General features: G+C 46.0%; 1 pseudogene; it reads left to right on the top strand.

Moving 5' to 3' along the window:
- Positions 1–22,047, top strand: part of LOC138579995 (exosome complex component RRP43 pseudogene) — a 58,038-nt pseudogene extending 35,991 nt beyond the window's left edge.
- Positions 22,048–22,437: the final 390 nt, after the last annotated feature.

Below are 22,437 nucleotides of genomic sequence, written 5' to 3'. Positions count from 1 at the left end.
AATGCACATTATCACCCTAAGCCAGAGGTCTTCAAACTGTGGGGTGGCACATTCACGGGGATAGGAGGACGAGACCGCAGCCTGAAATGTAAAAAACAAAAAAAAAAGATTTTGTTTTTTAAATTAATTGGAGGAAAGAAAAAGCGGGGCAGGGGGTGTCCTGGGCAGGGGTGGCTCATCCATAATGAGGGAGGGGGCACCGACCCAGTGGGCCCGCTCACCCATTTTGGAGGAGCCCAGGAGCCAACCCAGTGAAACACTGAGCACTCCCTCAGCTGCTTTTTCCAGCTAAGGGAGCACTCCTGGGCCGGCTGAACTGTCAAAAGGAAACACTGTTTCCCTTTGACAGTTCAGTTGCCCAGCCGCACATACTCCCTGTGCTATGTAAGGCTGGGGGCATTTTTCTTCGCCAGCCTTGCATAGCTCGTTGGAAATGCTGGCAGGGGAACTGCATGTCTGTATGTGTGAGTGGGAGCTCCTGCGCCTTCTCACACATACAGACATAGCAGCCTGGAGCAAAACGTTTCGGCACCCACACGCAGGCCCCTGCACGTATGTGCAGGATCCAGGAAGCTCTTGCTTCCTGATTCCTGTTCATGATGCAGGAGCTAGAGCGCTGGGCAGGAAACTTCAGGACCGGGGCAGAGGGTACGTTTATGTTCATTTATTTTTTATTTAAATTAAATATTTGTGTTGATGCGTGTATTCTTGTATTATCAGTGAGTGTGTGTTGATGGGTGCATGTGTGAATGATAGAGGTGTGTGGGTTGGTGTGTGTGTGTGTGTGTGTGTGTGTGTGTGTGTGTGTGGCGTGCGTGTGTGTGTGTGTGTGTGTGTGTGTGTGTGAGTGTGTGTGTGTGTGTGTGTGTGTTGGTCCATTGAGCTGATTGGGGTGCGTGGGGGGTGAGGGAGGTAGGAGGATTGTACAATAAAGGCATTTTAAAAATGCCTTTGTTGCACAATCCCCCTACCCACCTGCTGCAATCCGCTCTCCTTCTGAGGCTCTGTGGAGCCCAGGGGACACGGATGGCATTTTTTTACTGGACATCTAGCATAGGTATCCAGTCAAAAATACCATGCTTTCCCCCTGGGCCCCCCAGCGCCTTGCATACACACATAATCACATTAATTGTGTTAGGTGCTGTGGGGTCCAAACGACAGAGATGGTATCTTTTCACTGAGCATCTATCATAGATGTCCATTAAAAAATATCATGCTTGCCCTCTGGGCCCCCCCAGCGGCAACTGTAAACTGTTTGGATTTGTACTCAATTTGTTTTGAAATTATGCTCCAACATAAAATATTTTGACCCATTAATTTAAAAAACGTCCCAGGAGAGATCCCCTTCCTGAATCCCCCTTGATTGGTTTGGGCTCCCCCGCTACACTCAGTAGCCATGGCATATCTGGGGGAAATATTTATGCCGCTCCACTTAAAAAATTCACCAGGCCCCACTGGTCCTGGGACTGTGCTGGAAGCAGGGTGGGGGGAGTCCAGGGACTTTGGTGGGAACAGGATGGGTGGGAGGCATGGGATAGTGGTGAGAGCAGGGTGGGGAGAGCCCAGGGTCTGTGGTGGGGTGGGGAGAACACAGGGACTGGATAGGAGTGAGGCGAGGGAGCCCAGAGATTCTGATGGGAGCAGGTGGGGAGCCCAGGGACTATACTGGGAGTAGAGTGTGGTGACAGCACCCAATAGTTCATAGCCATTTGGACTTACTGTCCATTTGGCATTTTGGGGGCGACCGGCCTGACACATTTTGCTCAGGGGGGCCCAGGCCAAAAAAGTTTGAAGACCACTGTGTAGGCAATGGAATTGTGTAACAATGCCTTGACGCAAAAAAAAGGGCTCTGAACAGGCTAAAGCCACTAATTGTATTTTAATTTGTACTTAATTTAGAAAAGCAATCACTCATTAAAGTGGCACCAAAATGCATTCAGTTGTTTAGATAATGGGCTTTTGGGGAGTAACTCACTTTGTGTCCCATATAACTGCGATGGCACAGGGCATGTTCAATATCACCACCAGTTTCCTTATTCTCAGATTGCATTCCCCAGAATTCCCTGCCCTTTCCATTGCCAGGGTTACTCAGGTCAATCTATCTGGACTGTTCTGATTGGGACTTAAATGTACCTTTTGAGATGTGACTTCTGATTTTGAAGAGTTAGCTGAAGGCTCAGTCAGTCTGGAATCCTACCTTCAGCAAACCCTTTCTTCAGGTGGCTATCTTGAAATCAATTTCCAAACATACTCTGGTCATCCTCTCAATGCACTGCTCTTCAATCTGCCTGGTGTCTGTCCTTCAACTTGTTCTCCCACCTCCAGTTCGTTGCATATATCCGTCTCCCAATGTTTCATAATCCTCCGTCCTGTCCTGTGTGCACACAGGTTATATATATCGCCCTGATTCCACCTCTGCCCTGTGATAGAGGTGTGTGTTTCCAGACCCATGATCAGCAAGGTGGGAGGGAAAAACACTTCTATTGAAGAAAAGTCCTTTTTGTTATTAGACTCAAATTCAAGTTCATCTTTACTTTGGAGTGAGAAAACTCCATAAAAGAACAGATAATTAATAAAACTATTAAAACTATTCAAATCCTCCTCCTGTTGTTTAGTATCTTAATTCACTGATATCTCACTGCAATTTCAAAGAATTCCATTAAAAATATTTCTAAGTTAAAATAGAGGAGAAAACATCACAGGTCACAAAGTCAAAAGGTTTTTCCTAAGTCCCATAGTGTTAACTAAGTAGCATTCTAGAGCATGACATACTAGGGGTTCCTTACACAGCATAAGAAAAAGAACGGCAGGTCTATAGCCTAGAATGTTCATAACCCTTAGAATTGGTAGAATTATTTTCCCCCCGCATAGCACTATATAAAGGGCACAAGAGTGTGAAATGTGCCCCATTCTCCACAACCTTGGCATTACATATTCAGCTGCATGCAACAGTAAGTAATTTGCTCCATTTGTTTGTTTCCTATTTAAGTGGGAGCAGTCTGAATCTGAATTTCATTATCAACGAACGCCCATGGATTTGTGTAACCCAAAATAAATAAGGCTCACAAATTCTGTTAGACTTTATAATTGCATAACCTTGGACCCTTGACTTAACAAGCTCCTGTCCTTCCCTCTGGGTGCTATAAAATCCATAGAAAGCATGTTTGAGAAGGATTTTAGCGTTTGGGTTCAATTACCTGGGGTTTTCATACCAGTCTCCCAGACTCAGGATAGCTAGTTATTTTTTAACATACCCAAGCCATGGAATTTTATTCACCACATCGCTCTTACATGCATCTTCTAATATACTCTTGGTTAGGGACGCCTGGAGATTAGACCATATTGGAACCCATAGCAAAAGTGGTTTTAGACTTGGGTAGTCTTTTAGGTACATAACATCCAGTTCAAGATGAACTGAGAGAGATGGGGTAGATATCAGCCCCATATGCCACAGTTTCCACTATTCATCTGCTTCATGCGAGTGAATGTTCTTTTTATGTGAGTCACAGGGGTCTGTAGCACCTTTGGGGTGTGTGCCAGTAGTACTGCATCATCCGCATATATCTCACTTTGATCACTAGATCAGAGTACAGGCTTTTTAAAACCTTTAATAAGACCATTGGCATGCCCTTGTCCCACAATAGTGCCCATAATTGCTCCCTGTTCACACAGTCAAAGCCAGATTATAGGTCCATGAAAGCCAGATAAATTGGATTTCCATGTCCCAAAAATGCATTACTAGTAAGCAAGAGTAAATGTAGTGCCTGCTCACATGTGCCAACCCCTTCTCTTGAACGATATTGGGTGTCAATTATTGGGTAGTATTCCTTTGTCCAGTTCAATAATCCGTTATAAATAAACATTCCAAATAATTTGGCTGCTGAGTCCAGGTTCTCTTCTGTTTCCCTTCTTAAAAATGGGGACTAATGTCTGCTTCCATGAATTGGGGACAAGATTGGCCTTGCCAATTGCGTTGAAAGGTGTGCTGTAAGTAATGGTACCCAAAGCCATGGGTCCATTTTATAAACATCTGCCAGGCAGTGGTCATTACTGGACTCTAGTTTCTGATTAACCATGCTAAATTAATAAAATCTAATATTGTCAGATTCTGTACATAGATATGCACATTTGGACGCTAAAATGGTTGCTCTATGGTAAAACATGGCACAGTTACATGTTTTGCCATTGTTTGCCTATTCAAAACATGGCACACTATATATTTTTGTATATTCAGATAGATATTGCTTCTATGTACGAACTATCACAATTTCCTGTAGATAGGAATTTCTGTTGTGATGCAGTGATACATTTAGTGATTAAACATTTGATGTGAGATTTTCTTCATGTTAATGTGAATCAGGTTTTGTAGTGTTGAGTTACTGACATTTTCGTGAAGGTGGCAGTGGTGGTGCATTGCCTGTATGCCCCCTTTGCTTAATATATTATATATCAGATGTCTTTTTTATACATAGAGTACAGTAACCTTTCCCTTGACAATGGCTAATGTAGTTTTTATAAGATGACTTGGACAAATGATAACAAGGAATTGGAACTTCCTGTTATCAAATTGGCCATCTGCTAAGGCACAGGCTGACCTCCAGAACCAATTTGGACAGACAGAAGGCCCCTCTGTGTGTGATCCCCATGTAGTGTTAATGTACATTCCTAAGCAATAGTTTCAAAAGGGGAATTTTCTAAGTACAGTTTCAAACTCCTCCTTTAAGCAAAGGAAATTTGTCTGGCCCATAATCCACAGTGCATTTGTTCATTTACAATTGCACTTCAACATTAACAACAGAGGGACATATCTTTAATTAACCCATACATTTTCTTGACAATTGATATTTGAATAATAAGAATAGGTTCAGAAAATGTTCTTTTGAAACTGCAAAGTTGCGAAAATGCGTCAGGCTGGGTTTTTATCTTAATAACATATCACAGATTACTTAGGTCTTGGCTTAGTATTTTTACATTAAAAAAGTTCCTGTTCTAAGACCCTTCCTTCCCGAAATGTTACCAGCATCAGTAAGGCAATATATGAAAAACTGTTTTGGTACTGTGATGCATTGAATTCAGAATAAATACAGTTCCCTGCATTTCTTCAGCTCTGATAAGCCAGTCTTTGCGTATTATGGAATAATACGCCAAACCTTGGAAATATTGACTTGCATGTGCACTCCTAGTTTGATCTTGCATGTTTCCAGCGTCATCCTTTTGACATACCAATGAGTAAAAGGCCTAGGATTCCAACAAATAATAAAACTGGTGTCAGGTGCTCTTTTGGTTTATCAGGAAGACCTTTTTTAATTCACTTTGTTTTAAGACATGATTCTTTGTTCTAAAGTCCTGCACACTAACAATCAATCTCCAAAGTTGATAGATGAAGTTAGATGTATCACCACAGAAGACCTTGACACTGGACTAATTAGCAAATGGGAAGTAGCCTTGCTTAATCTGTCTGTCACCAGAAGGCTTTGTGTGTACATCCCAACATCAACAAACATCATATACACCTTATAGGCATAACCATATTAATGCTATGTAGTTCATAGCAATAGCCAGTTGGCAAATACGTGGACACATTTTTTCAACCACTTGCAATGAAAACTCACTCTTAGTTGAAAGATTCCAGGGATGTCAATAATATGATACATTGAAAAATGTTTGGTAACACAACATTTCAGGGGGACCTTTCACCTCATGACCCTGAACATTAAAATTACTCAGAAAGAAGTAGTTATGTCTATTGAAATGGAGCTTGACACGAGTTTGACCCATAAGAGAGTCCTATTGATCAGTCTTTTGAAAATTGCATATATCCTTACAAAAACAACTTCTATTTACAAATTTGGGACCCAGCAATGGACGCAGATTTTGTGACCAGTCTGGCCAACATCTTTATTGGCAGTTTCCCTGATAGATTTGCTTAGGCATTCTTTTTCCAACAACATATGTTTGTGGAAAAGGTATACCTGTATTCATTTCAACTAACAGTCGTCATGATATTAAAACACATTTCTTACACACATTGCTTAAAATGGTTATAAAACAAATGTAACACACTTTACAATTTGCTAAACACATTAATATAAAAAAGTGAGATACAATGCTGTATTTCATATATACAAATCAGAATAAGAAGCACATTTTAAAAATCTCTCTCTTCTCAAGCATACACTAATTATAAAGCTGGCTATGGAAGCACTACTGTTGTGTTTATTTCTATTGTTTCTCCACAGAATTTAATGATTTGAGGCCATGATTCCTTAAACATATTATGTGATTAATTATATGAATGCCTGTATGAAAAGTTGCTGTAATGGCTCTTTGGCCTCAGTTCAACATAATAATTTTCACTGGAAGAAGGCTGCTGTATTGTTGTATGAGTAACTATCAGGAGTACACCTCAATACATTTTCATGTGCAAAATCTGTGCATGCGGTGGCTCAACAGTATCAAGCTATTCTACATATCTCTAAGATGATGGATGCATTAAATACAATTGGAACAAATATATCGGAGTCTTATTGTGCTGGCAAATAAGATAACACCAAATCTATATATGTTTTATACAAAATGATATTATGATAATGATTTTCAGATAAGTGTCTGGTAGGTTCATAAAGAATGTTGTAACGAACACAGACAACAAGAAATAGAACAAGTTTCCCTACCCGAGGGATAAATTGGACGCCTTGTTCACAATTCTAAAAATCGAAATAGTCCCCAAGTGGAGATTGGATTATTAGATACAAACCCCGGTATGCAAAAGCTATCAGCAAATCACCACACAGCATTTCAAAAAAGCTAGAGCAGCCAACTATTTCAATTTCAATTCACAATTGCTAGTATGCCTAACACATGTTTCACAGTAAAACACGATCTCAATATACTACCCTCAGTGTGTGCTTCTTCAAGGCCATAAATAGGTTTGAATACTTGGTGAACAAATAATACAACAGTTCTTGACTCATAATATATTGAAGTGTCATAAAATTATATAATGGAACACAAGACACACAATTCGATAGGCCTCCTATCAGGGCTACATGTTTTGCCAATGCTCTGGCAAAAAATTCCAATCATAAGCTCTTCTATCGAAAAAGTAAGCTTTACTATATCAACTTGTGTTGGCTATTAATCATTGATGAAGTTCCTGGAGTCATAAAAGTGAGCTCTCTCATATGTGTATAACATACTTAAAATGTTCAAACCATTCTGATTCCAATATGCCCATTTCAAAGGATATGTCTCCTCTTAAACCCAAATCTTGCAATCAACCAAAATTCACAAGAGTTTTTGTTTTTTACATCTGTTTTCAGGGATTCCTGTTTTTCTTCCACAGAGGCTGTGTTCTTTACTTTAATTACATGTTTATACAGTGGGCGAGTATCATTTCTGATAGGTTGCGCCCATCAGGACTTTTCAGCAGAGTCAATAGTTTACTTGTCCTACATTGTTCATTGAACCAGTTTATTACCTTTAGTGTTAATATGTTTTCATGTGAATCCCAAAACGGCCTGGGAGTGTTTCTTGGTTGCCTAACACTTCTTCTAGCATAGAGAGGATTCCATTGCAAATTTCTAAGAAGATGACATCTTGTTCTAAGGACACCCACATAATGTTTCTTGTAATATTACTGCTTATTAATGGGATGTTGCTGTCTGTATATATTTTTACAACGATCAGTAAGAGTCAAATCCAGTCATAGTCCTACTGGAATGTGGGCCATTTCTGGTCTTGATGTAACTTTCAGTATCCAGTCACTAAACCGTAATCAATAGGGCTACACATGTCCCCACTTTTATATATAGCTCCAGCTGTGACATCAGAGGCAAATCTTCCATTTTAGACTCCAAGGCCTGCTTTAATACAAATGTGATCATTTTCGTTAAATCATATTGATGCTGTATTATGTTTTCCTGCAGTTATCCTCCTAAATAGTTATTCTTTTTAATGTTTTCAATGGCTCAAACTCAAGATTGAAATCACCTAATACAGTCTTTATGGGTGCCCCATCCATATGACCCTGAACAATTTAACACATGGTTGAACGCTGTATATAAGCACCCATAATTCACATGGATTCCGATTGTGAAAAAATAGCATTTCACAACCTTCTTATTAAACACCTTAAAGGTACAACATGCACTACAGTGTATACAAAACAACAGATGTAAATACTCTGCTTTGTTACTCCAGCTATCATCCTAAAATCCAAAGAGATCATTTACCATCCAGACAGTTTCTTAGAGTCAAGGAGAACTCTAACCACAAATCAGATTACACTGGTCATGCTAACTAGCTGATTCATTTATTTTCAAATGTGTTTATTAGCATTTATCATTTAATACAGTTACGGGACACTGGAAGTGTCCATAATTCGAGGATAATGAGCATCTCAGAGTGAAACATTAACAAATTAACATTAGAACATTAACTATCTCCCAGTGTTTTTCCGTTGAGGTGATGTTGCTTGGTGGACCAGGGGGGGGGGGGGTCAAGGTGGTATGGAGGAGGGGGGGGCGTGCCTGTAAGAGCCCAGCGAGGTGGCCGCGAAATAGGCACTAGTCCTGTCAATTCAGTTCATGGGACTGTTTTCGGTAGATTCGTGCCAGTTCATGGGGGCTTGTAATCTGAGGGGTAAAACAAGGAGTCTATGGGCCTCATTACAACCTGCCAGTCCGGGACCGTGCAAAATCCGTGACGGCGGTAAAAACGTTTCCGTGTCCGCAAGGTTGCGGAAAAACCGTCCGATTACACGCTGTCGGTCGCGCGCACCTCACGGACTCTGAAACGTTGTTACCGCCGTCACGGAAAACCCCACGGAAATGGAAATAACGAAGCCACAAGTGGCGCAAAACCCGTTTCCGCCTCCGCCACCACGGACACGGAACCGGAAATACCATAATCGCCAAAACAGGAAACAGAGAGGCGGCCATCATATAAAAGCACAATCCATTGCCATCCAGAGCCAGCACACGCACAATCCTAACTCTGAGAAGCCAAAAGGGACCACCAGCATGTCTGCCAGGATTCCTGCTCAGAGGCAGCGCAAACAGCGCTTCAGCGAGGCGGAGCTAACCGTCTTGGTGGAGCACATTGTGGACAATGCTGAGATGCTGTTCAGCGCCGACCAACGGCGTGCCACACATGGTCGGCGCCACACAGCAGCGGAGGAAGGAGGTGTGGGCCGAAGCTGCACGCAAGTGCACCGCCGTGGGCGTGGCAGTGAGGAGCGTGAAGGACTGCCACAAGCGTTGGGACGACCTGAGGCTGAGGGTACGCAACCTCATTTCCACGCACCGCCAACGCAGCAGTGGGACAGGCGGAGGACCCCCTTCCCCACTGAGGCTGCAAGCATGGGAGGAGCGTTGCAGCAGCGTCCTCCACCTAGAGGGAATCCATGGGATCGGGCAGGCTGAGGCAGGAGTGAGCCCACCTGCAGATGCCGGTAAGTGCCCAAACATGAATGCCACATGTAAATATGCAGTTGTGAGTACTGGGCCAAAGGACCCATTAACAACCCCCCCCCCAGGCAGTGCATGTGTGGGCCAAAGGACCCATTAACAACCCCCCCCAGGCAGTGCATGTGTGGGCCAAAGGACCCATTAACAACCCCCCCCCCCCCAGGCAGTGCATGTGTGGGCCAAAGGACCCATTAACAACCCCCCCACCCCCAGGCAGTGCATGTGTGGGCCAAAGGACCCATCATGATCCGTATGGCAACCAATATCACTGAATGCAGACACCAGCAATCAGATGCATGTGACAAACACTATTCAATGTACAATCTTAATGACGCATGTGATGCACCCATCTGCCACCACAACAACACTAATTGCATGCCCTTTGTGTCCCCACAGCCGTTTCAAGTGACAGTTATACTGCACAACAGGCCAGCCAATCTGCATCGGCAAGTACACTAGCCACCGCCACCACACAGGAGGATGCTGCCGGCAGTTCTGCACCTCTGGCCACATTACCAGCCACTACAGATGTGCGGCACACCACCACCACCGACATCCCCACCGTCTCCACACTGGCGGAGTCTAGACAGGTGCCACGGGAACCTATCATGGACACCCAACACAACACCGAAGGCAGCAGCACTGCAGAGGGGGCGGCCTGCAGTGATAACAGTGCCCCGCAAGAGAACTCGGAAACGGGGCCACAGGGGGAGATGCCCACATTGGAAGACCTGGGCTCCTTCCATGAGCTGGGGTTCAGCCCCACTTCACTGGGGAGTCCCATGAGGTCGCCCACCCCATCCATGGCCGAACTGAATGCCCGCATGCAGCGGATGGAGGACCAGCAGGCTACCGTCACCCAGCTGGTGGAGAGGCAGCTAGAGGAATCCAGGCTGCAGAGGGAGAGCTACAGCGCCTCAGTGCGTCGCCTGTCGAGGTCCATTGGACGCTTTGCGAGCACCATAGTGACCCTTGCATGCCATGTGCGGGAGGGCAACGACCACACCTCCAGGCTTGTAGAGGCCATGTTGGTTGGCCAACAGGCAAATCTGGCACAGATGCCGTCAATCCCAGATTCTGGCCCATCAAACACTACCACCCCATCCAGCTCCACTACTGCCAGTCCAAGGAGGCGCTCGAGTAGGCTAACGGGTCCTTCGGGCAAGGTTGCACAGGCACAGAAGCGCACACGGAAGTGATGGCATGTGTGTGGGGCAGTGCAGGACACATGTGGACTACAAGGGTGTGAGAGGGGTGGGCACGTTTGGGTGGTGGGGTAGGTAGTTTTGGGGGTTTGGACAATGGGCTCTGGGTGGGGGTGGGCACGTTTGGGTGGTGGGGTAGGTAGTTTTGGGGGTTTGGACAATGGGCTCTGGGTGGGGATGGGCACGTTTGGGTGGTGGGGTAGGTAGTTTTGGGGGTTTGGACAATGGGCTCTGGGTGGGGGTGGGCACGTTTGGGTGGTGGGTGGCCCCGGGTGTACAGCTTCCCTAACCAATGCACCTTCTTCCCTGTTGTTATCACATCAATACATCACCATTTCAAATCAAGACATACATGTGTGGACATTGATCATTTATTTTGCAGTGCAACTATTAATTCATTGTCGTCACCATGTTTGTGCATTTCTGTGAATGTGCTGTGACTCAAAAGTAAATGCGAATCAGGGCATCCCGTGCTCTCTGGCCATCATGTGGACCCCCAGGGGGAGGCGGTGCCATCCCATCCCCATCTCCATCCCCATCCCCATCCCCATCCCCATCCCCATCTCCATCCCCATCCCCATCTTCCTCATCTGCGTCTGGTGGCATTGGGATGTTCCTGCGCAGGCATATATTGTGCAGCATGGCACATACGAGCGTGATTTTGCCCGTCTTCACTGGGCTGTACAGCAGTGATCCGCCAGATCTGCTCAGACAGCGGAAACGGGCCTTCAGCAGTCCAAATGTCCTCTCAATCATTCCACGTGTGCGGATATGTGCCCTATTGTATGCCTCTTCATGCCTGTTCCTTGTTCTCCGTACAGGGGTCATCATCCATGGCATGAGTGCATATCCCGCATCACCTACATGGGATGTAGATGGGGGAACATGTCAGTGTTTGTGGCATCATGTCCTCATCTGCTGCTGTGCATTCGTGTATCTTCATTCATTCATGCATATGTACCATGCAGTGTATGGAGGTATGTCTTGGGCATCAGGAGGTATGTCGCTGACTGCATATGGGCCTACACATTAACTTGCATGTTTACTGTGCCCTGCGGGTGAAATTTGATTGTGTGCATGTCATGGTGCAGTGCTGTCCACACATGGCAGAGTGACTCCACTGTACGGAAGTAGTAAATACACGTCGTCCCATTTACACGCCTCTCATGCTTTTTGGGGCAGTGTTTCAATTGAGGGTGAGTGTCTGCAGTGGCACAGGGTTCATGGGACAGTGACGGGATTGGCTGTGGCAGCGTGTGCACGGGCACATTGTGGTGCCCTGTCATGTCTTCCTTCATGTTGTTTGGCATCCGCTGTGTATTTGGTAGATGGAAGGGGGGTGATGCATGTGCGGTCACAGCGGCACACTCACAATGCTCATTGGCCTGGACACACACACACCACTCCGACAGGGTTGTAGCATCGTCAGCTGTACTCACCCAATAGCCATGTGCTTTGTCCGGCATAGCGTTCCATGTACCGTGGCAACGTGGAATTCCGCAGTACCATTGAGTCATGTGATGAGCCTGGGAAACGTGCGCAGCAGTGTGTAATCAGTTGCATGGCATCACAAACCATCTGGACATTCAAAGAGTGATACTGTTTCCTATTGCGGAACACCGCCTCAATTGCATGTGGTACTGTCAGCTCGACGTGGGTGCAGTCAACTGCGCCTATGCAATTTGGCATGCCTGCTATGGCATGGAAGGCCAACTTGGTGGCAATGACCTCGGGGAGGGTGCGGGGTAGGGCTATGTGTTCCGACACATGGCGCAACAGGGCATCCAGTACCTGTACCAGGATTTTTGAGAAACACGGTTGTGAAATGCCGTGCAGCTCACCAACCGTGTGTTGATAGGTGCCAGTGCCAAGGAAATGCAGAACTGAGACAACCTTCAAGAGGGGGGGGATGGCGGTGGGGGTGTCAATTAGGCTGCTGATGTTGTCCACAATCATGGCGGTGATGTCCAGGATTGTTGCGCGGTCCAGCCGGTATAGGGTGTGGATCTGTCCTGAGGTGAGGTTCCAGGGTGAGGCCCTGATGCGTGGTATTGGTGGCTGGCGGCGGGGTCGGGCTGGCTGGGCAATGGGGTTTGCCATAGCTGCAGGGTTGGCTGGTTGCCGCCTGCGCCTCCTCCGCCTACGCCTCCTCCTCTGCGCCATTACTGCCACCATGTGCAGTGCTGCCTGTTGGTTGAGTAGGCCCAGTCCCAGTGCTACTAGACCTGCTGCCTGCATGGTTCTGTGTTGTGTTGGGCTGGGTGTGGCCCTTTTGTAGGCTCCCAGTGGCCTGCTAGGTCCAGCTGGGCTGATTTGGTTCAGCAGGCAGTGTATAACGCCATGTTCGCGGTGGCGGCGGTTCCGCCACCGTGATCACGGTATTTACGCCATTTTTTTGCCGGTATTTCCGTGTCCGCGCTAGTTGTGATGCTCACGGTGTTTCGTGTTGACGGTAACGGAGGGGTTTCCGTGCAGACGGACTTAACGGGAACCCTATTTCCGCGGTGGCGGTTTAGGGTGGTGCTATTACCGGGGCCGCGGGTCATGATTGCGCGGACATGGAAACGGTGCCGGTATGGTTTTACCGGCAGTGTTAATTCCGGACCGGAGTACTTGTAATGAGGCCCTATGAGTTCCTTCCAAGCCTCCAGGGTCATACTAGAGTTATCTGTAGATCTAGCTACGCTGTCCTCCCAAGCCGTTGTTTCTGCTTGCACCCAGCGTTTCAGCTATGATTGCCAGCATTTCCGTTGGGGTCCAGCTGTTTTTTTCCAGGACATTGCCATAGTCCTCTTTGCCAGTATACACATGATGTCCATTAGTCTGGTGAGGTGCTTGAGTTTGGCCGGTCTGGTGTAGGTGCCCAGTAGGCATTCTTCCAGGGACCATTTGTATCTAGTCACCTCCAGATTGTCGCTTGTCTGCTGAATGGCTGTCCATAGGGATTGTGTCTTAGTGCACTGCCAGAACATGTGGATCAAGTCCGCATTCTGCTGTCCACACCATGTGCAATTGGAGGGCGACATATTATTGGTGCTAACTAGCTGATTCATATACTTATTAACATAGGCTAAGCTTCACGATTCTTCAAAAGGGAGTACCAATATTACTAGTACACAGACTAATTTCCAAATTCAAAGAACCTACTCTAGACACATTGGCCAGAGTCACCAGTGTTGGGGTGGTTAGGAAAAGTCCCAATTATGAAGAGGGGTTCATGTCGCGCGTGCCACATTTGTGACTGGGGATGTGGCAAAGTTAGCGTGATGTTGCAATTTTGTATTTGTATCCAGTGTAGTTAAATGTGAATGGGATATGTTAGTTTAGCATTATTTTTGGTTTAAGTTGATACATATTAGATTTGCAGGCGTGTAGAAAGAAAAATGCCCAAACCACCAAATGAAATATAAAACACAATCCAGATATAATGTGCGATTAAGTGCCTAGAAACTGGGCAAAAAAGAGTTTTGATAATGCGCATACAAGGAAGGGGACTGGTCATAGAGAACCCACTGTGAAGAAAACATGACAGTTATTAAAGATGCACACACACTGATATATATACACAGGGCATTTATACATTTACATGTAGTGGGCTTTTATAAATGGATTAAAATGCAGCAGTCAGTGTTTGATTTTCAGAAACTGGTTTTGCAGATTTTCAGAGGCCATAGGATGGGTAAATAAGTAACTACGACCTTGGCCAATGGTCAGCTCAGCTAAAGGAACCGGCTATGGTTTTTATGGCCTGGTGGTATTATAGAAAGCAGATGTAATCTCTTAAAGTGAATGGGAGCTTTATATAGGGTTTCAGCGATTTATCAATGGTCAATGGGAATGGAAGAATTGGAGAAAGATGGGATTTCTTTGTATAGGTTTTGACAAATCATGTATTTGTATTTGTATTTTATTGACTTTATATAGCACTTTAGTCCAAAGTGCTTTACATGAGGAACAAGAAAATATACAACAAGCATAAAATGGCAATTGAATCACAACTCGAAAACAGTACAAGGAACAATTTACATTATTGCTGAGGTAAGGTGAGAGTGGAGAGGGACAGAGGTGTGAGAGGGAATGGGAGGTATGAGTGGAGGTAGAAGCAGAAGTAAGAGGGGAGGCGAGAAAATGTGAGGGAGAAGAGTGGAAAGAATAAGACTAGATAAGAGTATGTATGGGTGGTGGATTGTATTAACTCGGGTGGGAGTGTTTTAACCTTTGCAGAAATGTATATAATGTGTCAGCTTATGTGGTTCAGTGAGACTTCGGTTATTTTGACTCAACAGGGTCATCTAGCTCCTTCCCAGATGATTGTACAATAAACTTGCTTTGTGTACAGATGTGCACGCACTTCTTAAGTGGTGGGCCTGCTTCGTTAAGGTGATATGGGGCCCACCCATACACCACTTTTTCTAAGCATACTCCTAAAATAAAAAGAATGAAACAGTTTGAAAGCACTCACATCTCTTTGGAATTGTGCAATATACCCTTTCAAAGCCCACTTTTGCTTTAAAATGTGAATACAAGCCTGAGGGACAGCCTTAAGCATGCATGTCAGGTGGCTAGAAATATACATTCACTATTAGATCGAACCCCAACTTATCACCACAACTTTGGTCATTGCTTTGTAGACATTGCACATCTCATCCATTGACAACCAAGAACATCATTTTCATGCACAGCAATTTTCACTGGGAACGCCAATAGCATAATAACGGTCAGACAACAAATATACTTTATTGCATTATCTCCCTTCTGCGGCCTGAGGCTCTTTATCTCTGATTAGCCTCCATCTGGAGGGAATCTGGCTTGCTGACATGAACGTCCTTCTGCATCCTGAAACCATTTCAGGTAGCTGATTAATCTCAATCTGTAGAAAATCTGGTTTGCTGACATCAACTCCCTTATGCAGCAAGAGGCTCAACATCTCAGGAAGGTGATTAGGGTCCCTCTGGAGCGAATCTGGCTTACTGACACAAACTCCCTTCTGCAGCTCGAGGCTCTTCAGCCCAAGCAGGTGATTAGTCTCCATCTGGGGTTTTCTGGCTTGCTGACATGAACTCCCTTCTGCAGCTCGAGGCCCTTCATCTCAAACGGGTGATTAGTCTCCATCTGGGGGGATTCTGGCTTGCTGACATGGACTCCCTTCTTCAGCCTGAGGCTCTTCATCTCAGGCAGGTGATTAGTCTCCACCTGGAGGAAATCTGGCTTGCTGAGATGATCTCCCTTCTGCAGCTCGAGGCCCTTCATCTCAAACGGGTGATTAGTCTCCATCTGGGGGATTCTGGCTTGCTGACATGGACTCCCTTCTTCAGCCTGAGGCTCTTCATCTCAGGCAGGTGATTAGTCTCCACCTGGAGGAAATCTGGCTTGCTGAGATGATCTCCCTTCTGCTGCCAGTGGCTCTTCCTCTCAGGCAGGTGATTAGTCTCCACCTGGAGGGAATCTGGCTTGCTGACATGAACTCCCTTCTGCAGACTGAGATTTGCCATCTGAAACAGGGGATTAGTCTTCTTCTGGAGGGAATCTGTCTTTCTATCATGAACTCTCTTCTACAGCCAGAGGATCTTAATCTCAGGCAGGTGATTGGTCTCCATCTGGAAGGAATCAGGCTTTCTGATATGAATTCCCTTCTGCAGCCTGAGGTTCTACATCTCAGGCAGGTGATCAGTCTCCCTCTAGAGGGAATCTGGCTGTCTAACAGGAACTCCCTTTTGTAGCCCAAGGTTCTTCATTTTAGGCATGTGATTAGACTCCATCTGGAGGGAACATGGCTTTCTTTACATGAACTCCCTTCTGCAGACTGAGGTTTGTCATCTCAAACATGGGATTAGTCTTTTTCTGGAGGGAATGTGACTTTCTCTCATGAACTCCCTTCTACAGCCTGAGGCTCTTCATCTCAGGTAAGTGATTACTCTTCATCTGTAGGGAATCTGGCTTACTGACATGAACTCCCTTCTGCAGCCTGAGGCTCTTAATCTCAGGCAGGTGATTGGTCTCCAGCTGGAAGAAATCAGGCTTTCTGATATGAATTCCCTTCTGCAGCCCGAGGTTCTACATCTCCGGCAGGTGATCAGTCTCCCTCTAGAGGGAATCTGGCTGTCTAACAGGAACTCCCTTTTGTAGCCCAAGGATCTTCATCTCAGGCACATAATTAGTCTCCATCTAGAGGGAATCTGGCTTTCTAACAAGAGCTCCCATCTATAGCCTAGTCTCAATCTGGAGGGAAGCTGTCTTTATAACATGAACTCTCTTCTGTAGCCCAAGGCTCTTCATCTTAGGCATGTGATTAGACCTCATCTGGAGGGAACCTGGCTTTCTTTACATGAACTCCCTTCTGCAACCTGAGGCTCTGTCATTCTTCCTAGTGCCTGCTTGCCTTATGGAGCCAAATGTTTGCTTCCAAAGCGCATCATGACCTTTTAGGCATGATGGCCTATTGTTTTGCGACATCATTCTCCTTGTCCTGGTGCTTCAGCTCATTAAGGCTTGCATTCCTATGCCATTAGAATTCTCTGTTAATAAAGTAAGCCACAGTCACAGTAACCACCTAATTGTGTGGGACATCGAGTTCTCTTTGCTTGAAAATGATTCCCAAATTAGCTTCTCAAACCCACACTAAACCACAGAGCAGTGCGTCCTTCCTGTTCTAGCACCCAGATTTTCAGGGAGTACTTTGAAACTATGGTTGGGGAACCTATGCTTTGTGCTAAAGAACAGATAAAGAGATGTTTTATGCAAAAGCATACTCTCTGTTTACAACCCATGAAAGCCTCATGAATAACTTGAAGCGCAGCACAAAGCAAAAGCAAATACCAATGGTTTGTGTGAGGGCCACACTTTTTTGCTTGGCCTAATGGAGGGATGCGAAGCAAACACACTCATTTAACCACTCCTTCAAGAAGACGAGCATGCCAGGGGCAACTAGTAGGGAACAGGATCCCCAAGAGGTTAAAGGACGGAGTATAAATGAGGCGTCATGAGTCTGGCATGGACTAGGTATCAGGGGCCTGCCACCAACTCAAAGCAGACAAAGAATGTCCAGATAGTGGACAAGAGAGCTAGGCCTGGCACCGATGGGGAAGAATGTGTGCCTTGAAACACCCTTTGCTGTATAGGCACATTTTAAATACCAATTAAATACATAAAATAAATACAGTAAAGCTAACTTGGTTTCAGGAAGGTGTTGAGGCTCACAAGCCATGTCCACGGGCCGCTATTACTCGAATGTCGGACTCCAACTTGGCAGACAGGGCATTACTTCCGGCCATGGGGACAGGGGCAGAGGCAAATCATTATTGAACATTCATGTACGCCAGGAGCAGGGAATTAAACACAACTCCCATTACAATGGGGTGGATATGGCTGTATTATGCCAAAACTCATAACGGGCGTGGATCAAAAAGGAAAGTGGACCCGTGAATCAGGGGCCACGTTGAGTCAGTCACTCCATCAGTCATAATAAGAAAAGAAGCAGAAGCAAGCTGATGCGGTTGGAAGCAGGACAGCATTCCTAGAGGAACTGTGCTGTGGCCACGTCCCAGTGACTAGATCAAAGCCGGATTGAGAAGGGGAGTAGGCTGCACCAGTTGAGCCACAGATTGAGGAAAGGCAGGACCAGATAAAAGGATAGATGAAGAAAACTGTTTTCTGGGCTTGGGATTGGTAACTAAGCAACCCCTAGGACACCTTAAGCAAGAGAATGTAAAAGCTAGCAGGGAGCACACTTTCAAACCATGGTGGGAGTAGCAAGGTCACCACAATAAAGAAAGACTTGCTAGATTGAACCTAGCTATAGGTCCATATATTCTACTTGGAGGTACCTGAGGAGTGTGCAGACTATCTACATGTGATGCAAACCAACCCTTTGGCAAGCGTGGGTGGTCCTTGATATCTTGCCCAGAATACTGTGTGAGGACGTTGCCTCATCATTGTAGGACAAAACTAATATTTTGCTGGATGACGCAATCTCCAGGATCTAGCCAAGACAACACAGCCCGGTGAAGGAACCCAGCCATGACGGGAAGCCAATCCTCAAGAAAGAGGTGTGCCGGGGCACTCTATTCCCTGACACTGTGAGCGTGGGCTGAACCCAGTATTTGGACCCTTTTAAAATGGTAATCTTGGAACAGACAATATGATAGACATTTTCTTTCACTCTTTGTAAAGAGCTATTCCGGCATGTGTTCCACCCCATCCTCTAGGCCAACATCCAAACCACTTCCTTGATACCTTAAATTTAAAAGAGTAAAACTAATCTTTTGTTGTGTGTTCTGTGGTCTCCACCAGTGACATATGTCACACAAATGGGCTACCAGCTCCTTCTGTCACACTAGCAAGCAAGATAACCAGGGGCACCTCTGACCCTCAGATACGCTAAACTCCAGAGTGCAACCAAAGTAAGCTTTTTAGGATGGATCATTAGACTGATGTGCCTGGACATAGAAGAGTAGCATTACTGGGACACCCGCTTCCTTCTCAGGGAGCAAATACACAAGCGAAAGAGACGTCTTCCTTCACAGAGGGGTAGAAACACTCACAAACATCATATTTGCCTATGTACAATGTGCCTCTCTCAGGCGAGGGATAGGAAGCCTTGCCAAGGTGGCCACGGGCGCAGTAGGAGGAGGGCAGTCAGTTCCCTACTGCTATACTTTTTTGGGCTTGTACAGCCACCAAGGATTGGGGGGCACAGCAAAAGCTTGTCAAGAAGCTGAGTGGGTCATAAGATGCATGGCTCACCCCCTTCCACCCTGGCATCCATTTTGGCTTTCCCACAGTGTGTGATCGGGGGCTTCTCACAAGATAAATGGTGGCACAGCGGTGAGAAAAAGGGAAATAGAAGCAACGCTCCCAGGTAAGGAAAGACTGGTCTAGAGCAGAAAGAGGTCACCCCTGCACATCCCCATGAAGGGTTGGGGACAGGCGTAGATCCATCGCTACTCAAAAGCACTGTTCAGTTACAGGGGAAATTATATCATTCCAAGCTGAAAAATGTGCAAGTCATTCCAGTTTTTTTGGTAGACAAAACACTTCTATGATTAAAATGTTTGGAGTACATGACTGTGGTTTTGTCCCCTTTAGAAATGTATGTCATGACTCCGTAATGAGTGGCTCCCAATAAAAGGAACCTCAGCTGCTACTTGCGATAGAATGGCAGCAGTCTCCATCATCGGTGTCGTTGGGGGTGGGAGGGTCTGAGGGTTCTATAGCTCCAGGTCTTTTGGTTGTAGCCCTGAATAGAAGCTCGGGAGCTACAACAAAAAGGCTATCTAGCCTCGAGTCGCAACACTTACAACATTACCATAGCCCCAGATCTTTTCCAGACTTAGGAACACGCCTCGACTCCATGAATGGCACTTCTGTCTCGTATCTCATTTCGGGCTTGCAGGCTGATGCCGTGTGATTACGCTACTGCATCCACCCCAGGGATCTGTGTGAACAACAATCTGTGTGTGCAGCCTGGGCGCCCGTAGGCCACTGTAAAGCTGTTTACTCACAGCCATGTTGGGAAGTCGAGGTGCCCCTACGACCACAGCAACTTTTGGTAATTGCTGGCTGCAACCAGCAACAACGCTGCTGGCCCGTGCGCCCTCGAGACAGCCACAACAATGGCGACGCGCAGTTGGTAACCCCCTGCAGTGCCCTGCAGCTGTGCAATCTGTGATAAGAGTTTTGAAGAATGGCGCATTGTGCGCACTCCATCATATGAGCAGGGAAGAAGGAAAGGAACACTGTGGTGCCTGCTGTGCGCTCTGACCTGGAGCAATTGAAACAGGCAAATAGCTGCGCGGCTGCCTGTGTTCGTTTGGAAAAAAAAGGGAGAGAGAGCGCTCCACCCTGGGTGATCCGGGCCTCTGGTGGTGCAGGGTTTGCTTGAAAGAACAAGGGAAGAGGGAGCGCTGTCCGAAGGCTCCCGACGCACACAGTCTCCTGCGCTCCAGCGGAGTGGGGAAAGTGTATGGCGAACTCTCTCCGTGACTGGAGCTTATTGAGAAAAAAAAAACATGTGTCACAGTCACTTCATCCACCAGAATGACCTGCTGCCATGATCAGATCACAGTAGCATTCAGTTGCTACAGCTTTGATCCCTCCATGGTTGCTCTCAGCGTAGAACGTGCATTGCCCATACGAGCCTCTGGCGAATGTGTCACTGGGAATCGAGAAATAACTAAAAACATTCTGGGAAACAGGCGCAGGCATGGTGGCGGGATTCAAAACTGGAACCTCTGGAATCAGGGCTGTTGCTAGATCTGGAAAACATCTCGGGCTACACTAATGTCGGGATTGGCGGGACTCGGGGCTGGCTAGCCTTTGTGTTGTAGCCCCTGAGATTCTATCTGGGGCTACAGCCAAAAGACCCGGGGCTATAGCCCCCTAGCCCCCACCTCATCCCCCAGCAACGCCTCTGTCTGGAATATTACAGAAAAAGTCTGGTTCCATTAGAACTGAAGATGGCTCTGCTTTGATGAAGATTGGAAATACCACAGTGATATGTGGCATCAAAGCGGAGTTTGCAGCATCTATAATAGATTCACCTTCGCAAGGCTACATTGTTCCTAGCGTGGACCTGCCACCCTTTTGCTCATCAGGATTCCGCGTTGTGCCTCCGGGAGAAGAACCTCAAGTGGCCAGTCAGTCCATTGCAGATGTTATTGTCAACTCACAGATGATACTGAAGGAAGACGTGTGCATTTCAGATGCCAAGCTAGTGTGGGTTCTGTACTGTGATCTCCTATGTCTCGTTTATGATGGAAACCTACTGGATGCCGGTATGTGCGCCCTTCTAGCCGCTCGAAGAAATGGGCAGTTGCCATCGTTTAAAAAAAATGACAGTACAGGCCTTGCTGAAGTGGACGTGAAGCAGAAGAGCTCCTTGAAGATAGGAAGACGTCCCGTTGCAACAAATGTTGCTATATGTTAACAACACGTTACTAATTGTTGATCCTACTGGAGAAGAAGAAAATCTGGCCACAGGTGCAATGATCATTGTGATTGATGAAGGAAAAGGCTGTGCTCTATTCATAAAGCAGGTCGAAATCCCCTGTCAGGCAAAAAGCATCAGTCGTGCAATCACCAGGCACAAGGAGGTCAAAATGTTGATTGATGAAGTAATGGAAAGCACAAACACAAAACAAACCAGACTCAAGATTATTTTTATTTTTCCAAAAAGGACTTATAAAAAAATACAGTCATCACAATCCTCTTGTACTAAAATGGCATTGCCCAAGTGTGTTTGCCCAATGTCCCCCTTGGACCAAGAAACTGCAGCCGATGTGGCCCCGTTGTCCCCGGTGTGGCTTTGCCGATTTAGCAAATGTGCTCTCAACTATCCTGGACTAATAGGAGTGTGTGGTCTCCCAACCGCATGACTGGGCCTATCCTTATGGTCACGCTGCCCCAAAGCGTACGCCACGAGCCGCTCATGCCCCTGCTCCCAAACAGACAATGGTCTATGAGGTCGAACTGGTTTCCTGCAGCCCCACAAATGCTCAAAGAGGACTCAGTAAATATGTACTTTTGAGGCTGTGAGCCCACATGTCAATGATGTGCTTAAAGTGGTCGCAGAAATTATGGGTTATATGTGATGTTACCAACCATAATTATAGAAAGGTAAATTTCATCACGGACAAAATACCGAAAACATCTATTTTTTTTTGTTTTTTTACCCTTATAACGCCACCCCAACCCCATTGTAACCATTTTAACCCCTTTACTCCACTACCCTTTATTTATTTAATTAATGTTTGCAGTGTTTTTCG

This window comes from Ambystoma mexicanum, chromosome 3p, assembly GCF_040938575.1.
Source record: "Ambystoma mexicanum isolate Mex_15411 chromosome 3p, UKY_AmexF1_1, whole genome shotgun sequence".
Taxonomy (NCBI): Eukaryota; Metazoa; Chordata; class Amphibia; order Caudata; family Ambystomatidae; genus Ambystoma; species Ambystoma mexicanum.
The sequence above is the reverse complement of the archived record's forward strand: the minus strand, read 5'-3'. Positions and strand labels throughout refer to the sequence as shown.